This window comes from Chiroxiphia lanceolata, chromosome 6 (genome assembly GCF_009829145.1).
Source record: "Chiroxiphia lanceolata isolate bChiLan1 chromosome 6, bChiLan1.pri, whole genome shotgun sequence".
NCBI lineage: Eukaryota > Metazoa > Chordata > Aves > Passeriformes > Pipridae > Chiroxiphia > Chiroxiphia lanceolata.
In genome coordinates, this window is record NC_045642.1 from 18,570,146 (window position 1) to 18,588,352 (window position 18,207).

The window sequence follows — 18,207 nt, forward strand, 5'->3', positions numbered from 1 at the left end:
TCCAGTGATGTTATAAGGATCTGCACGGAGAAGCCCTGTTGACAGAGGAATGCCATCTGTGAGGCATGACAGGCTCCAGGTGCCTGGCAAATTGGCAAAAGCCCTACACCAACACAATTTCACTGACTCAGAAGTGCTTTTGCCAACAGACTACTTCAGCCAGTGAACTGGCTAAAAGAAAGCAAACTCTTTTGGGCTTAGCAAAATCCATACTTATGAGAGGACTGTCTGGCAAAGCAATTTTGACAATCATTTATGAGGCTTGTTAGTTCAAATACATCAGAGATTGAGAGATGTTAGTAATGAAGTACAAGAGAATGGGGTAACACTGAAGCATCTACATGAAAAGCAAGGAGCAAAGGATGATCCACCTACATAAACATCTCAAAAAAATAAAAAAGACAAAGAGTGAGCTCATCCTGCCCTGTCTAGACTACCAGGCACAACCTCCTAGCTGGGTAAGAATATACAGTGCATGACTGCCGGGCAAGGCTGGGATCACTTCAAAAGTGAAACCATTCTATGGTCTGGTTTTCTTGGGCTCTCATCCTACTGTGATTGAACCCTTAGGACAAACTGGACAACAGGGAGCTCATCAGAAGTTGAGCAGTCTGGCTCCAGTTCTGGGTGCTGAGCACCTGGGAACACAAGCACTGCACAAACAGCTGTTTCATTGTGCTCAGCCACGTAAAATCAACGGCAGGACTTGCCCTGGGTGTCCCACACCACCCCATTGTATTTTTATTTGCAGGCTCAAAGGTACATACAGGCACACACCCACGTCCCAGTGCAGAAAGCACGTGACACACACACACACACACTCTCCTGCTGGCTAGACATTCATTTAGTCATCCCAGACATTGCTTGGTGCATTTGCCTCAACTTGCACAGTAACAGTACTTAATTAAACAGCAAAGAAAGCCAGGCCTGAAGGCATTTTCTGCACAACCTGCCCTAAAGCAGCATCTGACAGATGGGGAAGAAACAATGCCAAAGCAAATGAAATAGCTCCCAGGCCATTAAGAGCATCATTATTTTTAAGTATTGATTTTTGAGTGATAGCAAGAAAATTGGTATCCAACACATCAGTGACATCTATTTCACAGATAACTCGTATGCCAGAAGTTAGAGAACTTCTAACCTCCTTGCCCGTGCACACAGGAAAGACTGGCTGCAGGAAATCCCACTGCACCTATGCTGCTACAAAAGTAGCACCCCAAGGGGTGCAGCCCCCCCACCAGTACAGCCCCCTAATGCACCCACTGGGTATGCTGCTGGCCTGGAGGGAAATGTTCCACTGGAGCCTGTCTGAGCTGGGCTGACAACTCTGGCAGGCATTAGCAATGTAGTTGTCCTCCCCTTGGTATGTGCAGTGCAGGTGTGGGCCAATAACTTTAATCTTCAGCAAACTGACCGAAGATCTCATTCTCCAGCAAGGTTAAAGTCCAGCCTTTGAAAGCATGAGCTCTCTTAAGTTCCCTCTCTGTAAGATGAAAACATTACCATTGCTACTTTACTTAACCCTCTGAACATCCTCAGAAAGGGCCTCCAGCAGCGTATCAACTCACCAGCTCAGAAAGCAGCTACACGTCATTTAAGCGAAGCTTTCCCAGGGCAGGAATTCTAAAGTCTGCAGGTGAAGAGCTCAAATTTATGGCATGTGGCATTATTCACCCTAAAGTGAGAGCCCTCATGGATCAACAGTTTTGACACTGACCTTTTACCACAAAAGCAGTTTACAGCACCAGTGCAAATGTTCAGTTCTCTCCAAGTGCTTTCTTCCACCTCCTCTCTTCTTGCTGGCTCTGGTCTGCTGTGGATTCAGGAAAGCAGAAAGCTGGAGAAGAAAAGAAGAGAGATGCAGAGAATCATGAACTACGTCAAAGATTATTCAGGGAATCAATATTTGATTATATGCTTTGCCATCAAGTCCTTTAAATAGAGACCACGTGATTTCAGAATACACCTTGTGAATGCATTTGATTAAACTACAAAGCATGCACTGGATAACAGCAAAGAGCCAGACTGCAGCAGTGGAGAATATGAAAATCTTCTGCTGGTAGAAAGCTGTCAGAACAGGTTTATATCTACTGCTGCATCCTGTCAAGGCTGTGTATACACAATGACAGCTCATTTAGTGCAAAAGGCCTGAATGCAACTCCATGAGAAAACTTAGGAAGATGACCCTTCTGTGCAGTGTGAAGCCCTAGCTGGTGTTAGTGCCTTGAAGTGATCACTGCTCCTAGCCCTCCCATGGGAACTGCCCAGGAAGAGAAAAGTGGTGGGCAGATAGTACCAGAGTTCATTGTATACATCCATCCCCTGCTCCAAGGGCCTACAGGCCCTAAAATATAGAGCACAAGGCATAGCAGGGTCCCTGCAAAGCAAAAATGTGGTAGGAAATCAGTCTTCTTTAGCTTCTATCCCTGCCCAAGTACAATCAAGACACAGTTCCCAAGCATCGTGGCAGGTTCTGCTGGAAACAGCTATCCTGAGTTCATCTATCACTGCCATTCATCCTAGAGCAAGGCCTCACCCTCACAGCATCAATGCAGAGCGTCTCCTCCAGATAAACAAGAAGCCACAGTCTGAACAGGAGTTATTTCTCTACAACCTTACTACACTTGTCATAGAATCATGGACAGCTCGCTGTGCCACTTTCCCAGCAGACACCGGGGTGGTTGAAGTCCCGCAGCAGGACAGGAGCCTGCAAGTGTGATGCCTCCTGTGGCTGGAGGAAGAAGGTCCCACCAACAGGCTCCCCTCGATCGGGTGAGTGAACACCAACCACAAGGTCTCCTTTGTTGCCTCTGTCTCTAGTTCTTCCCCACAGGCTTTCGACCTGCTCATGGCTATTCCTCAGAGCCAGCTCTTCACACTCTGTCCATTTCTTGGGGTCCAGGGTAATCTGCTGCCTCTCCTTCCTCACATCCTGCAGCCATCAATAGTCATACTCCAGTCATGGGATTCATCCTGCCAAGTTTCAGTAATGGCAAGTAGTTGGTAGCTTTCTAGCAGCACAGTGGCTTCCACCTCCTCCTGTTTGTTGCCCATGCTGAGTGCATTGGAGCAGACACACTTTACCTGGGCTGTTGGACATGTCACCTTTTCAGAGGAACACACCTTAATTCCTTTGAGGTCTTTCACTGGTGTTTCCCTGTTGGCTCCTATTACCTCAGGAGCCCCTGGCTCCTCTCTTTAAGACTTCAAGTGTGCTCCAGTGTACCCAGCACGTTGCAAACCAGCAGGCTGAGGGCCCTTGCTAGCATTCCATCCCTCTAACCTTGGTGTGTCATCCCATGGCTTGTCATTTCTGTGGAGGCAGCTAGGCTGCATAAGGCTGCTGTACTGGAAAATGGCCTCTAGTATGCTCTCTTTCCCCTGCTTTTCTAAGATAGAGGGTCCCAAACTTTCTGCAGTTGTTTGTAGTGCCCCAACCTCATCCATCTCACCTTCATCCTACAGCAGGCAGGCTCCCTGCAGTCTGTTTCCACTGGCACTGCAGGTAGCAATATGATGAGGGGAAGAGAATAGCAATTATTCCTCCCTAGCCTATCTTTTTGGATACTGAATTAATGATCCCTTGATCTACACCCTGACACTAACTAACTTCACAGCCTAAGGCTTAAGCTCTTATCTACTGCCCATACTGAGATATGGAAGCAGTAATACTGCTTGACTTGCCTGAGTGGGATAATGGAGTTTTTGAAAACCACCTGGGAAGAGAAAGTAGGTACTTTTTATTAACAGATCAAATTTAATAATTCATAACCATTTTAACTTCCTATTATGTTCAAGGAGGGGTTCCTGCAGGCCTTCACCTAGCACAGTATGGGCTACACACCTTCATTTATAATCAGCTTGGATTACCCCTGCTGATTTTCCCCATGAAAAATGACGTCAATAATAGACCGAAACCTGTTGATTCACATTATAAAAAAGCTTCTAGACCACAAAAACATCTCTTGAGACAAACTGTGAAAATCTCAGCACTTGAGCCATTGAGAAGCATGCCAAACAAAGTTCCTGGAATCATTAACTAAAGATCAGACAAGGGAACTTTCCAAGGAACTGGGGAGAAAAGGGAAAGCACAGGCAGCACAGTCACCTGCAAGGCAAGCAATAGCTCTGAAGCATCCTCCCGAGGCTGAGCACAAACTCTCCTCGTGAGGCCCTTGTGCCCTACCATTTATCCATCTGCTTCATACTGCTCCCACACTCCTGGCCTTCCACAAGGATGCAGAGCTAATCGCTTTGCTTCCTCTCTCAGCATGTTGGAACGTGCTGCAAAGTCAATGTACTCGTGCCTCTAGGGCTGGAGAGAATGCAAAACACAAGTCAGACATCCAGTGAGCTAAAGCTCCTTCTAAAGAATTGTCATTTAAGCTTGTGGGGGCAGACACACAGAATTGGGATTTTGGTCAAAACCCCTTCTCTCTGACATCTTGACCTCTTGACTGGGAGAGCACTTTTCTGAAGAACTGAGAGAGGATGAGTCCCCATGTCGGGAGTTTTGGAGGATCTCATCTCAACACTCTCTTGGTCTAGGCAACATCTCCACACATACATCACAGTCCTGCTGTCACCCCTCGGGATCCTTGCCAAATCCCTCCTTTCTTCTACTGTGGATCAAGCTGCTGTGTTTTGAATAGACCCCTCAAGAGAGATGTAGAGACCCTTAACTCCTACTAAGTTTGATGAGAGCCAGGTATCCAGAGAGGAACTGCATGCCTAATGCACCTGCAAAGAGCTGCCTGCTCTTTGAGACGAGAGCTATCTCTCAGGATAAGAGCACTCAGCCCCTCCACTCATATTTTCAAGACTATTTATTCCCCAGGAGAGGGGCTTACTGAAGCATAAATAACAATAAGCGAAAATTTCAAATTCAACAAGGATTTACATGTTCAGCACCACCCACATACCTGTGAATTAAGTGTTTTATGAGGGGTTATCCAAACCTGGGTGAGGCAATGCCTGGCTTCGAGATCCTTGAGGATAAAAGGGACCTTGGCATAAAACCAATTTTACAACCATTAAGGAAAAAAAGGCATGAGAGAGAAAGACAAGAGTGATCAAGTGTGCCTGGGACTGTATGTGTCTGTACTCAAGCATCATTGCACTACAAAGCAAACAAAAAACCCTTCATAGGCCTTTCTGGTCCTGACAAAACCTGCAGCCAGCCACATCCTGAGAGCAGAAAGCCCATGTTTTCTGCTCCCAGAAGTGGATAAGCAGGGAAGCAAACAGACCCTCCAAGCACCCAGTCCTCAGGAGGAGCTGGAAGGCAGGCCAGAGACCAGCACACACTGCGTGACCAAGGGGAACTCCTTCTGCGTCAAACAACATCCTCTTGTATTTCATAAGGCCTCCTTTATCCTGAAGGATCCCAAAGCACTTTATGCTATTTATACACAGGAACCACTTCACTAGTCATTGAACTGAGGAGAGGAACAATAACCGTCTCTTTTCTCTCACTCGAAACACCAGAAATCAGAGCCTGGCTGTGTTTGCAGAGAGCTCATAGCAATGAGGGTTTGACACAACAAGGAGCAATAGTTCAGATAGGTCAGGGTTAGCCAACAGACAAGACAAACTCTTCACTGCAGCCTGCTATTGGTATTTTAAATTCTATTCTCCCAACTCTGCTCATGGGCATTGTGGGGTTCTCTTTGTTTTGTTTTTTTTTTCTTTTTCTTTTTTAAGCAGGGCTTTGTCTGTGCTGGAGAACTTACCAGTAGCATTAAACCACATTTCTAAACAAAACAGTTTGTGCAGAATCAGCTTTCTGCCTGATCCCTTCCTATTCATTATCTTTCTATTCATCACATTCATTTCCAGCTCAGCTCTCAGAAGTGAAGCCACTGGGTCCTCAGTGTTTTCAGGGAGTGCTCATAAAACCTCCCTTCCCTGTAGCTATGCCAGTACTAGGACCAAGTCAACAAGCACTAAAAGTCCTGGGAGGATAAAAATCCTCCCAGCCTCCGAAAAGCCTATTCAGGCAACTCTGTACATGAACTCAAAGCACTCTGCAAATAATGCAGCAATGATAACAATTTTTTCACTCTCTACAAAGAGCTGGGATTTTACACAGTGGTTTGAACTAAGGGCAAAGACTAACCAAAGAACGTGCTGCATTTTAGCTAGTGCACAGTCACTCAAAATTTGGCTTCATTGTCATTGCATTTTTGTTTCCTACAAATCATCTGCCAAGCTGTTCTGTCCTCTGGAAGACCAATGCAGAACACAAAGCTGTAAGATGCAAAGTTTTCAAGCTACTTGTTAGCACTGCCTTGCCTATGCCCGAGATACCTGACCACAGAAAGCAGAAAGCAAGAGGTGCATAAAAACCCACACCAGCTTTAGCTTATGCACAAAACTTGTCTTGCTTTGAGTAGGCTGTTCCCCTTCTCACTTTTTGTGGTACAAATGAGCAAAGCAAAAGTCTCTGGAATCATCCCACAGATCTCTCCCAGGCTTGCCTCAATTTCAGCTCCACAAAGATCATATATTAAAAGTAGCTGACAAGGGATTTGACAGTGGAAACTAAGGTTAATGTTCTTACTGCTTCAGATATGTTGATGACTAGCTCGGGACTGGCATCAGCCATGCCAGAGAAAACCTCTGAGCATGTCAGCAATGGAGCAGGTACCTGCAGTCCCAGGAAAGGGGCAATGCACTTTGCAGTGCCCTAGCACACTGACAGAAAAGTGTCATCAGCCACATCATGCAGCCACAGAAGAGGGCAACAGCAGCTCTCACCTCATCATGGCAGCTGGAGATACCAGTGACACCTTCAGAAGCCTCCCTTCCTACCAAGAACAGCCTACTCATGTGGGAACACCCTCACACCTGGAAATACCCACTTCACTAACAGCAGCACCAGGAATGGCCAAGAAGTCTCTTCTGACCATCAGTCCTTATATAAATCTCCCCAGTATCCTCGTCTCAGGAAGTGTTTTCAAGCGATCACTGAATGCTTTGAGGAGCTATATTCCTCTCCACAGCTAAAAACACTTTATTAGAGTGAGATCAAATATCAAGCACAGTCACGGACAAATTAAATGACATTTCATTTCCAAGAGCTGTAAGTCCAAGTTCATAGGAGCTGTCTCTCTCCTGTTGCTATAGGAGCAGTGCTGGAAACAACGCTCATTCCACGCTGCATAAGGCTGCCTTGAAAAGGACCGTTCTTCCAGTAAAATTAAACAACTCCCAGCCAAAAATAAAACATTCCTCCCCTTCCGCCTTGCTCTTGTGTAGCACGTTTTAATAACTCCACCAAATCATTTATGCAGCTTTTTTTGGACCAGCCTGCAAACTTGACAGGGAGGCACCAGCAAGTGAATAAACAACCGGCAGGCAAGGGCTGCCCTCAAGGCAATTGCTTGCTGGCCCTTCACCCCTCCTGGGGGCAGGAGAAAAGATAAAAAAAGTCCATCACCCCAGAGGACACACAAATAAGCTCTGCAGAAATCCCCCAGCCCCAAGTCATCAACTACTTCCCTGAAACACCTCACTCCACCGGTTCCACGCAGAGGCCCAGGAGCTGGGCTTGCTCGGGTCCTCTCTGCTCCTTCAAATAAACACACAAAGGGCAGCTCTCCCTGAAGGGTACAGAGCAACAGCCAGTACAGAAACTTTGGCAAGTCTGTCTCAGTGTATGTCCTGGTTTTGGCTGGGAGAGAGTCCGTTTTCTTCTTAGTAGCTGGTGCAGTGCTGTGGTTTGGATTCAGTATGACAACAATGTTGATAACAAACCCATGTTTTGGTTGTTGCTAAGTAGTGCTTACTCCAGATCAAGGACTGTTCAGTTTCCCACGCTCTGCCAGTGAGGAGGTGCACAAGAAGGGAGGAAGCATGGCCAGGACAGCTGATCCAAACAGGCCAAAGGGATGTTCCATATCACAGAACATCAGGCTCAATAGGGAAACTGAGGGGAGTTGGCCTGGAGCTGCTGATAACTGCTGGGGGATGGGCTGGGCATCAGTCAGCAAGGGCTGAGAAATTGCACTGTGCATCACTTGTTTCTCTTGGGGTTTATTTCTCACTCATCTTTTTATTGCTATTGTTATTATTGTTATATTTTACTTTATTTCAATTGATAACTGTTCTTATCTCAACCTATAAGTTTATTTATATTTTTTTGACTGATTCTCCTCCCCATCCCACCACGGTAGGGGGATGAGGGAGGAGTGACTGGCTGCATGGTACGCAGTTGCTGGCTGGGGTTAAACCACAACAGTGTATCATCCACTGCATTTAGAGCTGTCAGGAAAAAGAAACTGCAAAAGGGTTCCTCTAACAGATGCCAGCACAAACTAGCTGGACTTCAAACAAAGGAGGAAAATCCTGCAGGGGATTTCTCCACCAACCCACCTTCATGTTACCTTAGCACTCTATGAGTAAATTTCAATAAAGGAAAGCCTAACTTACTTTGAAACTTAATCCTCCCCACACCCACCCTTTGGAGGTCAATTTTCAAGTCTCATCTGATCTGTTATTTTAAAGGTTAAAATTTTAAAGGCTAAAAGTAGTCCATTCTACATTCTATTATAGTACATTTTACCCTGGATTACCCATCAAATACCAGGAAGATTCAAGAAGGCTTCAGGAGATGGGAGAAACCACATACTTTGTTCCCTCCAGAGTCTCTCAAAATGTAGCTGGCACATATCCAGCATTCAGATTACTTCTTTGAGCTCAGCAGAAAGCAGCAGAGCATTTTCCTCTGCATGTAAGAGGAGCATGGCAAACATCTGGTACCGGGCAGACTTATTATCCATTTTTTCAATTCATCCAATGCCATTAGTGAGCAGGAGGGGAAAAGCAATCCACAGCATGGTTCGCTTGTAGGTTATTTAAGACACTCAGTAACTCCTTAAATATTAAAAGCAAAACATACCCAAGAGAAAATCCAGGAACAACACAAGTCAGAAGTTTCTAAAGAAACTGAGTAACTACCTTCAGTACTAAATGCCCACTGTGAAAGTGAGGCCCCTCTAGGATGTAAAGGGACAGAGGAACCCAGAAAACAAAACTCACCTCTTACTTTTGAAGAATTTAGATTAAACTCTAAAATTCATGCTGGAAGTAACCACGTCAATTCTGGCACTGAAAATAATCCTCCTTTTATTGATCTCAGATGACAGAGTGTTCCAGCACCGACTGCTCAGAGACACCTCTCACTGTAGGGGTAGGTGGGCACACAGCAGCAGCATCGGACTCGGTAACCACTACCCTGTGCCCAGACTCGGGGAAACAAAAAAGGCTATTTGGTCAGGCTGATGCAGGAGGAGCAGACCTGAGCTAACCACACTGGGTTATCAACGTAAAAATCTGTGAGGACACTGCTGATCCATAGCAGTTATGCCCTTCGTACACAGAGAAACCAATTTCCCACTTACACACTACTAAATATACTGTTGATAAGAATTACGTAACTACAATGATTTAATTTGGATACTTTCACTGCTCTCATCTAAGTTGGCTTCCCACCCCCTCCTTTTTTCCCTAAAAACTTTTTTCCCCCCAAGAAGGTTTTCTTCCACATGCAGACAGATGTAGCCCAGGTAAAGCTTGTGACACCAACAAAAGCAGAGGTTTCCCTCTGCAACTGTCTGCTTTTCCCTCTCCCTTCTTGCAGCACACCTGTGAGCCAGGATCCACACTTCCCCAGTGCCTGAGGGCGAACAGCCCAGTGACATCAGCAACCAGGATTTTGTCCTGGTGTAAGCATGTGGTTTAAATTCCCTTTTTTTTTCCCCTGTCTCGGGACACACTGCACACACCGAAGGGAAGCCCTGGGGAGAGCACAATGGACAGAGCAGGCCTTTGTTAAGCTCTCCAGAGCCCATCTCTGACACTGAGCACAGCCTCATTCCCCATGAATGAACACAGGAGCTCAGCAGGAGGTAAAAAAACAGACAACTGTCACTCAAAGATACAGAAATCAGCCTGACAGTTCTTCCTCCCCAAATACAGAAAGAGGTCCTCCCAATAACAGGAAAGCTGTCCTCCCAAAAACCCTCCAAGTGGACAAAGTACACTGGAGACCTCATCAAATCTCTCCTCACCTCTCACCTCTGGCAGACCTCTTGCCTAAGCCAAGTCTCTCAGCAAAGATGAAAGGAGGCTACTCCATATAGCAAGGGGGACCTGCAACTAACCACAGCTCAACTTCTCAGCAAGGTGTACTTCCACAAAGGACTCAACTCATCCCTTCTGTGCTACAACAGCCAAATCCAGAAGAACAAAGCTTTCCTGTACGCACATTCCTTGCACACAGCACTTGACACACAGCCCCAAGACCCCTTCCTGTTCCAGCACTGGCTGCTCCAAGGCAGTGCTTGCCACATGTGTCCGTGTGCCTGGCTTCTGTGCTCACCGTACACAGCTGTGATGGCACACACAGCTCCCCACCACCCCCCAGGAGCTCTGCATGGAGCTCACAGTGACCATGGAGGAAAACAGAAAAATCATCTCTGTTTCCAGAGCAATGTGGGGGTGAGATATGGGATATGAATTTCTCCCCTCTGGATTCCACCAAAGCTATTAAGAGATACTGACATTCACAGGCCATGACTCACGCCTGCCTTGTCAGGCACTACAGAAGTCCCGCTCACTGGCTGGCATGCCAGAAATGTCAGCATGGCTGGCATCTGCCAGCTGGCTCTGTTAGATATATAAATTAGACCAAAACCATCCTTCCCCTGTATTTTCTTTATTGTTGCAGCACAGTGGTCACTGAGGATCAGAGCACTCCCTGAAAACATAACCATGCAGGCACTACAGCTCCTACTCTGGCAGGTAACAGGTCAACGACACGCTTCAGACAAAATAGAAACCTCTCCCCCAGTAATTCCTACCTCAAACCACTCTTGGTCCCAGTTTTAACTGGATCTCACTAGTGAAGGAGTCAAAGAATATGTTGTTCATACTCCAGTTATGTTGGTAAGTCATACACTGGAATTTAAAGAGCTGCCAAGGACTTTTTTCAATAGTGCAAAACAGTAATTATCTGCTTGAACCTTCTCCTGTCAACTTCTTCCCCATAGGAGCAGAAGTATTCCAGGGTGAGGTACCAGACACATTTTCACCTTGCCCATTTGTACTGTGCAGCAGATCTTTCTCCCAGAGCATCTCCAAAAGGTGTTTCTTTCTCTCAACCTGTCCCTCTCCTACAGTAGCAAAGACATCTGTGAAACATGCTGCAGATTTCAGCACAACTGCACAGCTTCTTAGGAATGTACAACTTCCGTGCTGCAGCTACAGGGACAAATTTCACCAAACCATAGGCACTTTTGCCTTACAACTCCTTCCACTGCCCCAGATCCCCACTGCTGTTTCCTTTCCTATAAAAGAACCTGGGTTGAACAAGTGAACTTTGCTCCTTTTGCATTCAGCTCTGGTACCAGCCACAGATAAGAAACAATGGTCAATGCCAAACATTTTATGTCACCTACTTCTGCCTCGGTTTTTCTTTCGTCAGCCTCATTACCGCCACCAGGAACAACCTGTAGGTCTGAGCAACATCCTCTCTTGCAACTCCCACATCTCATTTCCACCTCTCAAGAGGCTGTGCCACACCCCACATCCTCCACGCTCCCTCTCTTGGATGCACTCACCTCAGCAGGCAGGAAAGGTGACTCCTCAGCAGCCTACACGGATGCAGCGTTAATCATGAGCGAGTTGCACAGTGTGTATTTGGTTGGCTGCACCCTGTGGACAGTGCCTGTGGGTCAGCATCCAAATGAATTTAAACAGCTGCCAAGGACACTTCATTAACCACCTCAGAACATAATTCCTGATATCCTCCCTTATCCCACTAAGCCAGTATCCTGCCTCCAATAGTGTCCAACCCTGCTGGCATCAAAACTATGCATGAAATACACACACAAATACCTATGTATCAATAACTGCATGAAAAGCCCAGCTGACATGTCATGGCCTCTATTCATGCTTGCATCCTTCTACACAGCTGGATACAGTTTTAGTCCCGCTGTTGACCTTACTGCACTCCTGCCCAAAATGCACCCATGGAGCTGCATTTTTTCTGGCTCAGACTGGAGTCATAACCACCCAACCAGCACAAGGAACTTAGGTTAGAAACACAGACCAAGCTGGTCATACCCAAATGCCCAGGCCACAAAACACACCTCTTACTGTGCCATGCAATGCCAGGAGTGCAAAATAGTCATCACCCTCCTGCTCATTTTGCTGGAGTTGTATTACCGTCAGCATCCACAACACAGGACTAATAGGACTGCCTGAATTCATTCCCCGGGATCCCAGGCTGTTGAGATCACAAGCAGAGGAGTCTGGCACGCAGGACAGAGAGGAGCACGGATGAGAGAGATGCCCCTCAGCAGTGCTGCTATTACAGTGCAGATCCTTGCCAAGAGGGCCTGGCAGCCAACAGTTTTTGAGCTGTGGGGAGAGATGGAATGAGATGCTCTCCACAGAACTGATCAAACACCTCATCTCCACTCTGCAGGCCTGTCATTCCTCATTTCTCCCTCCACATCTTGGCTTCAGACATGGGGTGGCAGGGAAAAGCATGTTTTTTAGAGACTGGGAAGATGGTCACCATCCTGGGGGAAAGCTCTATCAAAATGCACATGCGAAAAAGAATGGGGAAATGGGGCGATTTTACAGTGACACTGTTCATTTTATTTCAGCTTTGCTGTGGCAAAAGAAAAAATCACATTCAGAGTCTAAAAGACAGGATGAGTGGGTGAGACAGGAGACTTGGTCTTCACCTGTACAATCTTGAAGGTTTTTAAACAACCAGGAAGGCTTAGGTTTCTGTTCCTTGCAGAACAGAAGGAAGCCTCCTTCCTTGAGGGAAGCTGAGATGAGCTGTCATTTCCAGGAGTGCCCCTCCCTCAGGCTTTCCACGACCTCAGCTGTCAGGGTATACACTCATTGAGAGCTAGAGATAATCCAGTGTCAAACCCAGAGCACAGAGTAGAGTAGAGGAGTAGGAGAACATCCTCTCAGGAGGTTTCAAGAGCAAGACTGATGAGGCCACTGGGGATAGTAATGGCAGACTGGGACAGGAGAAAGCAAAGCTACCTCTTTTTGCTTATCAGAGTCACTTATTTTTTTCTTTCTAAGCTTTTGTTTTAAACAGAGAAACAGTATGATTGCTTTATAAATGACCACATCACCTGGAAACACCAGACAGGATAGTCTGCCACATACAGGTACACGTGGTGATAGAGATGTTACAGGTACAAATACACGTAAACACGTATTTTCCTTCTATGCATAAGAAGTAGCTCAATGCGCTCCTTAGAGCAGAATCCAAACTACGCAGAAGCAACAAGTGAGTTTACCAGTGGGATGACCTGGCTAGAAGAGACACAGCTCACCAGTCAACCTCTTCAGGGCTGTTTCAAGAGCAAGGAAGTTGTTGCCTTCTATGTACGTGCAATGGAAACAGCTAGAGTTGTGATACAACTTTTATTAGCTGAGAATAATATAATACGCCTGCTACAAGCTTCCTAAGGGTAAAGAGAGCACTTCATCAGCCACTCCCACCTAGCATTTTTCCTTGACAAGGGAATACAAGCAGCTTTCTTCCACCCCCTTGTTGAAGAATCTCTCATACCCAAAGACACAAACTTCTGGAGGCTGCACTGAAAGTAGCCTTTGCACATCCAGCATTTTGGCAGTGTATGCCTTACTGTATTTGAAGAGAAGCCTCAGAACCCTGCCCACTTCCAAACTGGCATAAGACTTCCCTCTGCAGAAGGGGGATGGGAAACTAAAGCTTTGCAGAAAAATCTTCTTGGGTTGGTATTCCCTCCTTACTCAGAAGATTGAATACTTTTGTATCAAATCCAAGAGGAGAACCACAACATCAAGAGGACTGTAGTAGCTCCCATTACTCTGCACTCTGCTCTCTGCACTAAGAACAATCCGCCTTTAACACACCTGCTTTGAGGCAGGTGAAAGAAAGCTTGACTGTTAAACTCTCACAAAATGTACCACAGGACAGACTAATCACGTTAGACTCCAGAGTAAAATGAGGTGTCACACATGGGACATTGTTTGAAGCACTCAGAAAAGGTGTGTTCTTACTGTTTCCTGGAGCCAAAATAGCGCAGGGATCGCCAGGACTTCTTATACCAGGTAACTGGGGAAGTCATTCTCCTCCACTGCAGAAAGACTCCACTGAGAAGGTAAGCCATTATTTTAAAAAAGCCACGGGCCAATGAATATGTGCAACAGTTTAAGAATGAAACATGCTTTTTACAGAAATACAGCATAAGGACAGAAGGACATACAGATCAGGAACCCAAAGACATCATCAGCAAACTATAGAGCAAGGATGTGATCCAAGGAGAATTATACAGAGGAGCTCAAAAGCTGACACCTCCTCCAGCTCACAACTCAAGCATTCAGCAAGGGCATCTGACTCAAATTACTAGCACATAACAGCAGCTGTAGCAAACCAGATCACAAGCCCACCTGTGCAAGCCAGCATTATGCCTTCGACAGGGACCTGTCACCAGATGCCTCACAGAAAACATAAGTGATGCTGCCCCAGCTTCCAACGATCCAATTCCTCGTTGCCCAGCTCATAAGAATCTGCAGACTAGGAATTCCCTGTCCTAGGCACCCAAACAGCTTCAGAGAGCATAAATGCACTAAAACTTTCGCATCAACTTTTCTAGTTTCTGTGAGCTCAGCAACAGCTCAGCAGAGAGAGGCACTCTGCTCCCTCCATCACAGGCAGTCCTCTTTGGCAGCAGCGAGAGTCACCCAGGAAGACTGGGATGGACCTCTGACTGGTGACATGCTAAGAGACTCTTCAGCCTCAACAGTACCAGGTGGCAGACAGCCAGCCCAGTAAAACCTTCCCTAAGAATGTTGGCAATGGCCTCCTAGGTGGCAAAGGAAACACGTTTTGGTAAAAGGGACTTATTTCAAAACTGTTTCAACAAAATGGCCACTGCTGGGCCACCTCTGATGAGTTATGTTAATCAGCCCTTGTTCTAGAAGGCACTATGTGAACTCTCAAAGCAAGCCAGGAAGAGCTGTAGGGGGACAAAGGAAGTGAAGCAGTGTCATTTAAGGGATGCTACAGAGTAACTTGAAATAAAGATATGTCATTGCTAAAATTCAACAGGATACTGCAACATGTTGATTACAAAAGCGCTCAGGAAAAGTCAGAATTTTTTTAAAATTTACATCAGTTTATGTTCCTTATGAGATGACATGGGGCAAAGGCTACTGGGAAAGACTCCTCATGCAAAGCAATACTGCGGTACATCATCAACCACCAACACCTGCTCCCCCTGATCCAGCTTCCAGAGAATGAAGGAAACAGAACATCGCCTGGACCGTGTGGTAAACAAGGGCTCCCTCTCTCTCTCCTCCGCCTCCAAGGGTCCTGCAAGCCCAGCATAAAGGCCAAGTCTTTAATTGTACAACAGGGAGACTTAAGTGAGCAAAAGACAGAGGGGGATAATAATCGTTTCACAAGATTATGGCAACATTCAGAACACCTTTACTAATGCACCGGCTATGCAAAGCTTCTGACACCACCCGCAACAGGTTAAAACAGTTTTCTAAGGAAAAAAAACAAAACAAACACAAAACCAAAACAACAAAAAGCATGCAATGGTCAAGCCCCTGCGAAGCTGTGCAATGGCACGGGGCGCCAGAGGGGAGGCACAGCAGCGCTGCGATAGAGCCGGGCTCGGGTGACCGCGGCCAGGTGCCCAAGGGGCCCGGGGTGCCGGGAGGGCGCGCCGGGGCCCCGCTGCCGCACAGGGGCCCAGGGGCACCGCTTTGTCCCCGCTGCCCCGGCACCGCCGCCCCCAGCCCCTTCTCCGGCCCCGCTCCCCCGAGGCCGCCGCGCCCCCCGCCTCCCCTCCCTGCCGCCGGTGCCGCCATTTCGGGGGCGGCGCGCCTCACCCTCCGCAGCCGCTCCGCGCCGCCGCACGCCCCGACCTGCCGCGCTGCCTCGGAGGGAGGGAAGGCACCCCCTGAGGAGGGCGGGAGGGAGGCGCGGCCGGCCCAGCCCACCCTAGCCCGGGCCGCCTCCGCCCCGTCGCCCCGGCGCTCTCTCCGGGCCCGGCCCGGATTCGCCCCAGGGCCGCTGCTGCCCGGGGGAGCAGCAGCCCGAGTGCGGCGGTGCCACCGCGGCCCCGGCAGCGCTGGACGCGACTCTGGGCTCCCGGCCTCAGGCTGCCATCTCCATTGCCGCAGGCAACGTGTTACAGCGAACTCCAACTGAAGCGGCTTTTTTTTTTTTTTTTTTTTTAAGGCGTCAAACTTGGTTGTTAAAGAGTTTTCCATGAAACACCCTGTAAATCAAGATCAAGCCCTGACTGGCACATTGCCTCATCCTTCCATTACCTCACTTTTAGCCGCAGCCCACATACCTACCTCTGTGCGGAGCAGCCCTGAGCTGGGAGAAAGGCCCTTGCCTGCTCCCCTCCGTGGCTGAGTAGCCTCACATGGTTTTTCAGGGAACGGGGTGAAGGGAGGAGATCTGGTCAGGGAGAGAGGAGGTATGGGCAGGGAGCGAGGGAAAAGGCCAGTTTAGGATCTCCTGGGTGCTTGCCCCGAATGTGACATTTAACCTCTCCATGTGCCCAACTCAAAAATCACATCATCCTTCCCAAGGAGTAAACTTGCTCCTCTCTTCCTCAGCTGATGGAAATCCTGCCTAAGCTTTGCCTTGGAGCTGCTGGAGGGCGAAGTGATCAAGTAGAGCCCTGGGGGCCCAGGTCATGCTTACACACTGGTAGGTTTTTTGCAGGGAGTGTGTGGCAGAGCCTGGAAGCCACAAACTCCTAGAAGCCCCTACCCTAGGCCCCAGCCCTCCTTGGAGGAGCCTCAGGTACACTGCTCCACTGGGCTGCTACCTTCTTGCCATGTCCAGGGATTTCATGCACAAACAGGAGAAAACATAACCCCCTGCCCCAGCAGATTTGGGTCAGCAAACAGGCACGACCAGGCACAAGTGTTGCCTGCACAGAAATCATGTGCTTGGGAGAGCCTGTGGCTAAAGGCGAGATACACCACAGGACCCCCCACCTCCCAGTTCTCAGCTTACTGCTGGAGTAATAGATATTTACTGGAGATACCTGTTTGCCTCGAAAAGACTAATTTTACCTGGTCAGGTGTCCTGTGGACTAGTAATTTCAGAAGAAGCACACAGCTACACTTGTGTTTGCAGAACAGGGCCTTACCAAACCACATGGCTTGATACATATATAAAACATGCCTTGCAGGCTGGAGAGTCCGGAGACGATTATTGTAGCCACACCAACAGAAATTTCCGTGTGACTCATAAACAGCCAGATAAGTAATGAGCATCTGCTAACAAAGCTCTGAATTGCAGGACTATGGGTCTATTGGACTTGAGTGGGAGATTCCCAGACAGAGCTTTAAAGGTGTATAGCATGGGCTGTGAGATATGTTAATACTTGGAGATTAAGTACTTGGTCTCTCTCTCTCTCTCTCTCTCTATATATATATACACACAAGCAATTAACAAGTAAAAAGAGCATGAAAAGAAACAAACAGAAGAAGGTGACATGACAGGCTGCATGATCCCCATAGCAAGAACTCATTAAATGTGTGTAAATGAAAACTGTCCCTTGGAGTTCACACTGCTGGAATAAAGAAGGTAGAGGAAAACAACACTCAAACCTTTGCAATTCCCACATTTGTCCTATGGGAAAGTTATGCGCCTGGTAACACAAGAAAAGGCAACACGAGCTATTACCAAGATTACAATAACTGTCAATACCCATCGGAGGCCTTCTTTAATACAACTTAGAGCCCATTCAGACATAGAACCAAAGACAGATTGAAGCCATGAATCTATAGGACTAGTTGCTACTGTCACTTTCTTTGTGTGATCTGTTAACCATTGCAGTTGTTTATGTATGGAGTTACTATGATCTGAAAGATTAAAACAGCACATACCATCAAAGTCCTTACAGCCATGGCCTTGTGCCAGCAACAGAAAATCAATAGCAGCTCGATTTTGTAAGACAGCATGACGTAAACTACTAACGTCTTGTGCAAGTTCTGCTATTACTCGGGTGGTGACATTTGATTGTTTGACAGCCCAACATGCAAGTTTGCGAACAGATGTTAATGCTTGTGCTGTGCCTACACCTGGGACAATAGATCCAAAGACAGTAGCTGTCTTACCCCATAGCTCTACTTTGTCATCAC

General features: G+C 47.2%; 1 protein-coding gene across 3 annotated transcripts in view; it reads right to left on the reverse strand.

Moving 5' to 3' along the window:
• Positions 1-16,473, reverse strand: part of CD151 (CD151 molecule (Raph blood group)) — a 35,072-nt gene extending 18,599 nt beyond the window's left edge. Inside the window, exons 1-2 of one of the 3 annotated variants that reach the window (XM_032691266.1) lie at positions 16,402-16,473; positions 1,718-1,837 (exon numbers count right to left, since the gene is read on the reverse strand). The gene's annotated coding sequence lies outside the window, so the exon portion shown is untranslated. Of the gene's footprint in view, positions 1-1,717; positions 1,838-9,042; positions 9,163-15,927; positions 16,035-16,401 lie in introns of those variants that run through there. The other 2 variants (XM_032691265.1, XM_032691267.1) reach the window with 2 other exon arrangements.
• Positions 16,474-18,207: the final 1,734 nt, after the last annotated feature.